The sequence below is a fragment of the Cupressus sempervirens genome, chromosome 11 (genome assembly GCF_028749045.1).
Source record: "Cupressus sempervirens isolate cs-2001-9-10 chromosome 11, ASM2874904v1, whole genome shotgun sequence".
Taxonomy (NCBI): Eukaryota; Viridiplantae; Streptophyta; class Pinopsida; order Cupressales; family Cupressaceae; genus Cupressus; species Cupressus sempervirens.
In genome coordinates this window covers 595,154,929-595,167,479 of record NC_143128.1, presented here as the reverse complement: position 1 = coordinate 595,167,479, position 12,551 = coordinate 595,154,929, and positions in this window count along the sequence as shown.

The following is a 12,551-nucleotide window of genomic DNA, read 5'->3' as shown; positions in this document are numbered from 1 at the left end:
AGCTCAATACAAACTAAAAACTATCTATTTAGCTCAATAGCAATTGAGAAACTTAGTTAAAACTATTGGATGAATGAAACCAACTGATAAGCTTGGTAACAACTATAGAGCTTGGTAAAAATGGAACCATTTGACTAAGTGTTGAGTCATTGATAGAAAAATTTTCTATGTAGATACCAAAAATTTGAATACTCAAAATTACAAGTCAAAAAATTCCTTTATCAACATTCAATGTCTTCAACTCGGATTTGACTTCCTACTATTGTAGCTTAGTAAAATATTCTATTTTTCTGATTTTTCTAAAAAAAATTTGTAAAGATGTTTTCTACTTATTTGTACATTTATTCTCACATTACTATACTACTCTCGCATACATTTATCTCTCCTATATACATACATCTAGAGTATAGTATTTTTCTCCCCTTTATCAATAATCTATATAGATAATCTTCTTCTCTTATTCTTGTCCCCTAAGCATATTTACTTCCCCCCCTTTTGACATAAATGCAGAGGTCTATAATATCTACAAGTTAATACCAACATGTGACGAGAAATTAGAATGAACCATCAGAATTAGTACCATAGTCTTACCCTAATTCTCTTGTAATACCTTACTTGCATGCAAGGCTATCTATACTTCTGCTAATAGTTCCATCATATGAATAGCTATGGAGAAGTTGTTATTATGGATGAGAGTCTTTGCATTCTCAATGTTCCTTTGTAGTGCATCCATGTTTGGAATAATCATGCCCTAAATTTTTGCAAGTGCGGCCTTGATTCTGGCTTCTTCCTTCAATAATTTTTCCTAGAGATTTGTCAGATATCTAATACTTATAAAGTGTGTAGAACTATAACTTGGATCAATTGACAACTGGTGTGCACTTGCCTTCATATCCTCATCTATCTTGGACAATTTATCATTGATCTCCTTTTTGAAGATATATGTGTCACTTAATTTGACAAATAAAGAAACAACATTACTAACAGATGTTTCTAGTGTAGTAAGAATGTTAGACAATTCTACTTGATCTATAGAGATATTTAGTGCTACTTGCTCCAACACTTTATTTTCAAATTTCTTTTTAGCTCTTTACAACAATTTTTCTTTCCCATTCAATTATTCATTATACTTGTGGATAATTTTAGCTAACTGATCTAGAATAGGTTGTTTTCTATCAACCTTAATACTTAGAGCATCAACAAATATGCTCTTTATGTCCTCAAGGACTTGATTTTTCTTCTTTGGTCTTCTCTAAGCTATTATTGCTTAGCCCTTTTCTTCAAAAGTTCACCCAGGGTATCCATGTGATTAGGAGTAAGCTTAGAGATATCCAAATTTGGAATAACAATGTCCTCATCCAGATCAATTGCTTCCTCTTTACCCTTTACTTTTGAAATTATTGATGAAACAATTTCTTTACCATTATTTAAAACTTCACCGCTCAGTTGAGACTAATTATCAACTATCGTTGCACTAGCTATGGATACACTTGGTATTGAAACAATTTTAGAAATAGATGGAATAATAATAAATATAGAAATAGCACTAGCAATAGGAATACCTTGTTTTTGCTTGGTCAAGCTTGATGTTGGAAGAAATATCTACTCAACAGATGAAGTGTTAGATACTTTAGTCAATGGAACACTTGCCAATATAGATCCAAAGATTGGTTGTGTGCTTGGTGTAGTATTTTTGACCTCAACTAACTTGGGAGAAACCTTCTTTGATCCCAATTTCACTAAGGCTTTTCTTGCAGAGTGGGGAAATAAAGTCATAACTAATGCTAGAATTTTTTTTGCATCAGTTTCTTCAAATCTCTATATATCTGGATGACTTTCCTTAGTGGCTTCCTAACCTTCCTCCTCATCATCAAGATCAACATCATCTATCTCGTCATCATTTATTTCTACTTCTTTTACATCCTCATCTTCACCATCTTTGTCATCAACATGCACCACAAAGTCATTGGGTTTTTGCAACCCATAGTTATTTTTCCATGTGGTAGTAGTAGACTGCACCACAGATTCAATGTCTTTGAGAAGTATCAAACATATTATGTTTGTAGTGGTATGGGTTTTATTATGAGAGAGTGTCCACAGGGTCCCATAGTCGACAGTTAGTGTAGAGACACCATCGAGCCTATAGTAGGTGATATGGGTAGATCCAATAAGGTGTTTACAATAGTTGATAACCACTAGGACGAGCATCAGGCCATAGTGATTGAGGCTACAATTATTCTTAGAGGATATAAGGTTACTATACTAGTTGAATCTAGAGCTACAAACTCTTTTATATCCCCTTTTGTGGTGGAGCAATGCAGGCTAGTGGTAGCTAGACAAGATGTTGACTGGGAGGTTGAGTTAGCTTTAGGAGCTAGGGTGTTAGTTGATTCCTTGATCCATGAGAGTTTGATTCAAATTGGAGACATGTTCACCACATTAGACTTGTGTATTACTCCCTTGGGTTCCTATGATGTAATCCTTGGCATGGATTGGCTTAGCGCCGATAATACCAAGATGGATTGCAGATAGAAGAGGATTGAGTGTATAGATGTTCATCATATGCCTAGGGTGATTTTAGGAGTTCAAAGGCCAATATCCCTTCGTATTATCTCTACCATGTAGCTTAAGCGGTGTATGTGGAAGGGATGTTAGTTGTTTTCCATCACCATCAATGATAGAGAGTAGGATGTAGGGGAGGAATCTTCCCTTGATGACTACCTGATATTATAAGAGTTTGTAGATGTGTTCCCATTAGAGCTTCCTGGTATGCCACTATCGAGGGTAGTTAATTTCCATATTGATCTCGTGTTAGGAGTTGAACCTGTATTTAGAGAACCCTACAGGATAACCACCCATGAGCTTAATGAGCTTAAGATTTAGTTAGAGGAACTTTTGGAGAAGGGCCATATCTGACCTAGTGTGTCACCTTGGGGAGCATTGGTGATCTTTGTTAAGAAGAAGGATGGGTCACTTAGACCATGAATCAATTAATGGTAGTTGAATAAAGTAATTTTCAAGAATCAATACTCACTACCTAGGATTGATGACCTATTTGATTAGTTGTATGGTGCTTGTGTATTCTCCAAAATAGATTTGAAGTTAGGGTACCATCAATTGCGTATTATGAAAAGTTACATTCACAAGACTGCATTCCGTACAAGATATGGTCACTACGAGTTCACAGTGGTACCTTTTGGTCTCATGAATGCTCCAACTATATTTATGAGGCTCATGAATGGGGTATTGTACACATTCCTAGACATGATTGTATTAGTGTTGCTAGATAATATATTGGTCTATTCTCGTGATGAGAAGGAACATGAAGAGCACCTATGATAGATATTGTAGCAGTTGTGGAGAATCAACTTTATGGTAGCTTTTTGAAGTGTGCCTTTTTTAGATAAGAAGTGCATTATTTGGGTCATGTGATATTAGGGTATGGAATCTCAATGGAACCATTCAAGATTCAAGCCATCATGGATTGGCTAGCACCTACTAGTGTCATAGATGTTAGAATTTTTATGGGATTGGCAGGATACTATAGGCAGTTTGTGGTAGGTTTCTCTAGGGTAGCTCACCTTATTACCTCTCTTTAGAGAAAGGGAAAGAATTTTGAGTGGACAAAAAAGTTTGAGGAGGCCTTTCAAAAGCTCAAAAGGGCACTCACTAGTGCACCCATTTTAGTAGTACTTGACCCCTCATTGGACTTTGTATTATGCACAGATGCTTCCTTGGATGAAATTGGAGCTATTCTTATGCAAGAGGGTCAAGCCTTAGCTTATGAGTCTAGGAAACTCAAGGCTCATGAGCTCAATTACCTTACTCATGATCTTGAGCTCATGGAAATGGTCCATGCATGACACGATGGCATTGTTTCCTTTAGGGTGACAATTTGAACTTCTTTCAAATCACTAGAGCTTGTAGTATATTTTCACATAGAAAAATCTTAATGCTAGGCAAAGGAGATGGATGGAGTTCTTATGTGAGTACAATTTTGATGTGCATTACATTAAGGGTAAGGATAATGTAGTCATAGATGCCTTGAGTAGATGATGTCATGAGCTTGCTTCCATGGTTACAGGCACATATTTGAGGGAGTGTATTATGCACCACCTACCAAAGGATGAATTCTATGCAAAATGTTGTCAGATAGTCGACTCCCAAAGACCTCTTGAGGGTAAATTTGTTGATTATTCATTGGATTATGAGGGATTATTATGACATAAAGGGTGCATCTATGTACCCTCCACAGGTGACTTGTGTGAGTTCATTATTTTAGATGCTCATCGAGAACCTTATGCAACACATCTTGGAGTTAAGAAACTCCATGAAAACTTAAGAAAACTATATCATTGGTCAGGTATGAGGATGCAAATTGCTACTATTGTATCCAAATGCCTAGAGTGTCAGAGAGTTAAGGCAGAACATGGATATCTAGGTGAACTCTTGCAGCCCCATGAGATACCTAAGTGGAAATGGGATACTATTTCCATGATTTCATTGTTGGTCTTCCAATGTCCTCTCATCACCACGATGCCATCATGGTGACATTTGACACCTTGACCAAATTTGCCCATTTTTCACTAGTTTAGATGAGCTTCACCACCCCTACAGTTGCACAGGTTTCTTGTGAGACATTGTTAGAATTCATGGCATTCCTCATAAGATCATCTTAGATAGAGGTTCCTTGTTTACATCATCCTTTTGGAGGGAATTATAGGAAACATTTGGCACCAGGCTCAACTTCAGCACCGCTTATCATCCTTAGATAGATGGACAAAGAAAGAGGTTTAATCAGACTTTAGAGGATATGTTGTAGATGTATGTGATGGATAACCAAGTTAAGTAGGAGGAATACTTGCATCTTGCTAAGTTTTCCTACAATAATGGGCATCATTCTTCCATTGGTATGCAACCCTACCAAACCTTGTATGGTAGACTTTGTAGGACACCCTTGAGTTGGGATAGGATCGAGGAAAAAGTATCCATTGGACCATAGTTGGTTAAGGACATGGAACAATAGGTGACACAGATTAGGAAACAACTTAGAGAGACCCAAGATAGATAGAAAAAGTTTGCAGATGCCAAGAGGGTAGATAGAGAGTACATGGTGGGTGATAGGGTATTCTTGCTCAAGTGTGACCTCATAAGAGTCCAATCCATTCTAGAAAGGGCTCTAAGTTAGCACCTCATTTTGTTGGACCCTTTGAGATTTTGGAGTGGATAGGACTAGTCACCTATTGTCTAGCCCTACCACCTAGCCTGTCACATATCCACGATGTATTTCATGTTTTTGTATTGCAGAAGTATATTTCTGATGAGTCTCACCTCATAGATTGGGATGCCTTATAGGTGGAGTCAAATAGATAGATAGCTTTTCAACCCATTCACATATTGGCTTGATGGACCCTCTCACTTTGAGGGAGAGAGCTAGACCAGGTAGAGTCCAGTGGGACTATTATGATGAGGTCACATCATCATTGGAGGATGCAACACAGATTAGAGCACATTACCCCTATCTTTTGGATGAAATCTAGTAGGATGTGAGGCCTCACCCCAAACCATCACATCATAGATACTATATTTTTATTTTTTAACTTAGGATGGGACATCTCAACATATATTTTGATACTTGATGAACAATAAATTTTGCTACTTATCTGATGATATTTACCTTGTGATTTTCCATTATGATTTGTATTAGGACTTAATTGGCATAGTCGATGAATTAATGGATGTTTAATTAGTACTTCATTATTATGATAGAAAATGGAATTATGTTGTGATTCAAATGCTTAAATTGATCTTGCTAGGAAATTAGTAATATGAATTTTTTTGAGGTTTAATGATTAAATGTATGTAAGAAAATGATGGAGAATAGGAAGTTAATTATGAAATGTGTTATATGTGAAATGTAGAATAATGAAATTATCATGTATCTTTACTTTCATATGTATTTTATATGAGACTTTTTCATTGGATTATTGATGCTCGAGTTTAGTGTATAGGAAAGGAACCATGGAAACATAATGGGGAAACAAGGTATAAACACATGTTAATATGACACTGCCAAGGTGAATCTTTAGAAGATTCATAAGCTTCATTGTGATGTGTTTAATTTGTAAATGTGAGATGTATGTGTGTAGTATGTATTTCATGAGTAGATTCATAACATGTCATGTGTGATGTATAGTAAATTTTGTGTGTGTCACCTAACACTTGTACTCGTTATGTGAAAATGACATGTTCTCTAAAGATGGATCATGTAGCCACCTTATCTCAATTTAAATTCCTTAATTAAGAATTATACTTAATTACCTTGATTTAGCAAGGGGAACAAAGATTACCATCATAGGAACTTGAAATTGGACTTTATCTAGCATTGTGAGGGCCAAAAAGTAGCTCTAAGGTGAATTTGTGATAAAAATAAATCCTATCCATGATAATACTTTAAATTAGGAGGTTTATAGTGACCACAAGGGTACCTAGAAGACCTAGGAGACCACAAAAAGAATGCATTTTATATTGAATCCAAAAATGGGAGTCATATATAGGGGCATGGCCAAACTAGAAACCCACTTGCCCACTCTCTAACTTTAGAGACATTTAGGGTTTGGAAGAAGAGGAGAAGGAGCTCTACTATAACTTTCATTTTCGATTGCTTGGAGTGAGGTTGCTATCTATGATCCATGGTGTTCTTCATTGCATTGCATATTTGATATGGTGTTTCTTCCTTGCATTGTAGATTTGATATGGTGTAGACATGGTTTTGTGAAGAATCTTGCTATATGTATTTTGAATGTGTAAGTTTTATGTGATTTCTTCCTTGAATATTTTTTTGTTAGTGTTTTTTGTTGTGTAAATTGGGTGTGAAGCACACCCACTCTTGGGAGGGAAGAGATTATTGGGTGAAGGGGTTAGTTGGGCTCACCCATGTAGTTGAGAAACTCTCCCATGTGTGGAGATGATTTTGATGTGTTTCAATGGAGTATGGACTTCATGATTACTTGCATTCTTGGGAGGTATAAGGAGGTGTATGCAGGGGGAAGATATTGATAAGCCTTGAAGGACATGTTACTTATGGGAATATGTGATTTTATGAGATTCATGGATTTGAAATTCTCCTCATGGAGAGATCCCACCTTCACCCTATATCTTGATTCGATTGTTGAATCTATGTGTAAGCCTTGGGATGGGTTGTTTTGTGTTGTGTTGAGTTGTGTTGTTATGATTATGCATGATAGGTGAATGTGAAGGTGTACAACCATTTGTGCCTTGTTTCCTCAAGCTCAGTGGGTGGCCTCCTTGAGGCCTAGGTTGTGAGGTGAGCCTCCATGGTTCCCCATTTTTGTCTCTATTTTGCAAGTTTTATTTGATGATCTTGGAAACTTGGAGTTCATGTAGTCTATTCATTTGATAGGAGAAGAAGACTCTATTGTATTGTGTTAAAAGATGGAGAAACAAAATCCATCTTGTTATGTGAATTAGTTTGTATTTTAAGAGTGTTGTTATTGATCTCATTTATTTGTCATTAGAGAGATTGTAAATCATCCATGTATAGTAAAAAGGTCCCTCCACTTGTATATCTTGATATGGTGATTTCACCAACTTATGTACATGCTTGATAAATGTTGGATGAAAGCTTGAGAGGATCATGAAAGAAAGATTTATTGTAGTGATGTTGTTGGTTTATAATCTTGGATATGAATGCATTGAAGAGAAGAGTTAAGCATCAATGTAGGCATTAGTATGATGTAAATAAGACTATCTATTGTTATTCTATTATTCTCTATGCTCATAGAAATAATTAGATGCATTATGTGATCAATCTTGATTCATACATAGTTTTAGAATATGCAATTGATAGATAATGGATTCGTATTTAGTTTAATTCATGAAATGGAAATCATTACGAAATTTGAATACTTGTTGTTCATGAAGTTGAATGCAAAAGATTTCAATTAAGTTTCATATAGAAGTATCTTGTAATTCAGTTTGATAGCAATAAGGTAATTGTTACGTACATTATCATTAGATTTACTCTATAGAAAATGCATTGGATTAGATTATACAATGTAAAATATCATCAACTCACTTTTGAAACAATCATAAGAATCTATGAAGAAAACTAGGCAAAAAGTTTAACTCTAACAATAAGGCTTGAAGATGCACATTAACTTGCTGGAAAATGTATGACATTTCAAAAAAAAAATCTCACTCCAACAATACAATAAATAAAATAATGCAACCAAAATAAAATAAACATTTTCTATTTTATCTATATAAAAATAAAATTAAAATGTCACCCATCATAATAATGTTTCCTTTACAAGGAGTCAAAAAAAGAAGAAAAAAAGCCCAGTACATTCTCAACCCAAGTTAATAAAAGATTTATTTTTTAATTAAATGCCATCCATCCTCCTAGAAGTAGGTGATAGTACCTTAAAAAGGAGCAGCCAATTTTAAATTATGAAAACACCCCAAAATGGGTGACCTAGCATCATGATTGGAGTGGGGACCCTTAAAAAAAAATTACATTTAAAACTTTGGGATAAAAATCCCACCAAACTAGCCATGCATTTCCCAACTTCCCATCCTTTTAAAGTAGTGAAAGCATAGGTGGGCCTTCCCCTCTCCCTTCCATACCTTCTCTTTTGTAGCTTCCACGTGAGTAAGGGGTGGGGTAGATGGGGGTTAGGAAAGGGAAGCTTAGGAAATTTATTTTAAGGGGAAGGGGGCTTAGATTTATTTTGTGTTTTATTAAGTAAAGTCAAAAAAATTATGTGCTTCATTTTTTTCTTATAATAATTAATGTATTGGACTCGGTAAAACTACCTAGTGGGTGGGATGGTTAGGTGAGTAGAAAAGAAATGAATATTGAATTAGTAGGTATTTTTTTAAAAAACAAAACAAAACAATGTAGTTCCTAACATATTATTAATGTATTTATGGAGAATTTGATAATGTGTTAAGTTTGGCATGGGTAAATTCTAAGAATAAGAAAAACATAGATTTAAGATATTTATAGGTAATTTAATTTTAAACATGTTTATATTAGTTAGTTATTTTTGCTTGTTAATCATTTTTTGTGGTTAGATAGAGATTAAGCTAAGATTTAGAAATGTAGATATTAAAAAATGGAAGTATAATTAAGGGGTTAATTTAATTAATAAAGTATGTTTTGGAATGGATTGATTAGGATTAATAGGATTTATTGATAAAATTATAAAGTAATAACATTATAGTGAAAAGGCAATTGATTTATAAGATAAATTTTAGTGAGATAACTAACTCACATATAGGTACTAGTAAAGAGATATGTATATGTAATAATAATAATAATAAAAAGAAAAAATTAAAAAAATGTTCATTAAGGGGATATTTATATGCAATAAATAAATGTAAGTGAAAGATAGATAGGATAGGTTGGTATGAGATGGGGAACTTGTATTCAAATGTTCAGGTCAATTATGTAACATCTCCAAGTTTAAGTATAGATTATGTATCTTATCTTCAGGTTTCTCTCTTGTTCAAAAAAAAATTAGTTTTGTTTTTTCCTTGTTGAAGTTGGGCATGACAGCTTCATCTTTACCCAACTTTAGCTTATTCTTAGACTTTTTTGCTCTTCTTGTAAACATTGTAGGAGAGGACTTAGTAGGTTTGGTTATAATAACCTTCCCCTTCTTCTTGGGAGGATCTTCTTTCTCAAATTCAATTTCCTCTACTTTATCCTCTTTATCTTCATCTTCTACACCATCTCCTTTACCCTCAATAATCATGAGAGGATAGCTTGATTACTTGGTATTCTTTATTATCTTCTCTATCCTCTTCCTTCCTTTATTCACTACTTGAGGTAGCTTTATCTCAAGCTCAATTTTGGCCTTGGCTTCATCATATGTTCCAAAATAAGTGGCTTTAGGATCCATAGGCTCATTTAGTAGAGCTCCAAAGATATCTCTAGTGCCATCTATGTTAACATCATATTCTAGAGGCTTAACTCATGTTGCTCTAGCTTTGACTACTTAAATGTAGACCTTGTCATAGTCAACCATGAAACATATATCTTGTTCATGATCTTCCACAAGCTTCCTAGTTATCCTAAATCTAGTCTACATTTTCTCCTTGAAAGTTTCAAAATAGTTGTCCATAATGCTATCAAATTTTTCTCTCATCTCTGCTATGAATTCATTTATTTGATATATATTATTGGAAAATATTTCCTCCATACTACAGATCCTTTAAAAGGTAAAAAAATTTGAATGTGGAAAAATAAACATGTCCAGAGAGAACCAAACTTACACAAATTGTCCTTTGACACTTGGATGATTTCCATGCTTTTATTGAATTGAATCGGCAACAGCTCAATAAGGTCGAAAGACAAATTATTCTTCATAACCTTGTAATTTAGGTCAACTACTTTACACGACACATTGTTCAATTGGATTGAGCTATAGATCTTGTGAGTTATCACATGGATTCCAAACTTTAATTCTATGTCAGTCACACCACTCAGCTTCATGCTTGTTCTATCCCACTTGGAAAGAGTTCACTTTTTTAGTTCTACTCGACCTAGGATTTTAGTGGTCTTAGCTTTATTAAACATGGGCAATCCAGTGATCTTATGTATCATCTTCTTGGTTATTGGAATGGGATGATATAACCATAATTATCTATTGTGAAAACAACTCAAGATAAATCTGATCCTTTTCACTTGAAAATCCTTTGATATATGTAGTATATGCATCAAACCCTTTGTCTCCAAATGTTTATGCTCCAATTTCAAAACACCATTGATACATAATTCATTGAATGCCTGATTCATTTCTAGGGTTTCAAGCTCTTGGATAGAACAATGGTAGAAACAATGGATATCATGGACAAGAAGTACCTTAGGAAAAACTTGTGATTGTGCTCCAATGGGGTCTAATGTCTCTACAATTTCTAGACTTAGTTTGAATGTGGGAGCCTTGCAATCCACTCTATGAATCAACATTTTAGAACCTTTCTTAACTTTGCTGCTTAATGATGCCATCACTTGGTAGGGTTTTAGATATGGAAAAATCTTCAACAATTATTGCTTAGATCACTAGGAGGCTCTAAATTTTCTCTTCACTCCGTGTTCTAAAAATTCATGGTGAAACAATATAATTAATTTCTTCCTTTTAACAAATTTCTTCTTTTCAATCGCTATTAATTCTTCATATGTATACTCACTTGGTGATAGACTATCCTCCACTCGGTTTGGTCTTTAATGCTCAGAAGACACCTTCAATTTGGTAAGGTCTTCTAACTTAGTAAGAACTTACCAACTTGACATCTACATGTTAAAAAAGATATGCAACCTAACCTTGCTTGGTAAGGTCTTGCAACCCAACCTTTCTTGGTAAGGTCTTGAGTTTCCATCATCTCTCGGCAATCCTTGTGCATCTTGAATGTTGATATGGATCTTTCTACTTGCTAGGCAGAAATGATGCTAGACAACTTCTTCTGAATCGTAGTTCTAGTGATTTCCATAGGGAACTAAGTTGAAATGATTGGGCCACCCAACTCATTGATTTGGGTGTCAACAATTTTAGGACTTTGGCTTGCATTCTTTGGAGATTTTTATACCCATTGTTGCCTCATTTATTTTCTAACATTGTCAGCTTTAGCTCTCTTTTCATCTTCAACTTTGCCTATGTTAATATAGGTCTTGGCAATATGTCTAAGTTAGGTACAAATAAAATATCTCTTTGTAGTATCTCTTTTCCCATGTGATGTTTCACATAGTTTTCTCCTATGTGCCCAAACTCACCACAGTAGTGACATCTACACCATGTGTTATAATCCCATCCAAATATTGCTTTCACATTTTTCTCTACTGGGTTCCACTTCCTCATTTTGCACTCTAAAGATTTGTGTCCTTGTTTGTTGCAATTGTGACACTTTCCTTCAAACTTAGGTTTCTCTATGCATTCGCTTGCTCTATGTCCATGTTTATTGCAATTGTAACAATTTCCATTGAATTTTTCTTTACCATTGCTCTAACATTTGTTTTGTGTATGACCTATCTTACCAAAATGACTACAAGTAGGTCTTTTCTTCTTTTGACCTTCTTACTGATATGATTCACCTTCTTTTGTATACCCTAATCCAAATTTTCCTTTGTGCCTATACTTATGTTTCTCATTCAATTGATTCATGCTTTCTTGAGATTTCATCATTCTTTCATTGGTTTGATTTTCACTACTAAGATCATTCTGCAGTCTTTCAATTCTGTCCTTAGATTGATAAGCTCTTCATTTGCATCATTGAGTTGATCAAAAAAGTCTATTTGTTGAAGGGATAGTTGTTGAATTTCATTGTCCTTTTCTTCTACCACTTCTTTGGATTTGTCTTTTTCTTCCATGACTTCACATAATCTGATTGATTGGATTTCTTGCTTTCTTTTTAGCTTTTTGACTTCTTGAACATTGGAATTCTTTTGTAATAGGTATTTGATTGTTGCATAAGATTCATTTGAATTTCTTTCTAGACATAAGTTTTCAATTCTTTCTTCAATGTAGAGA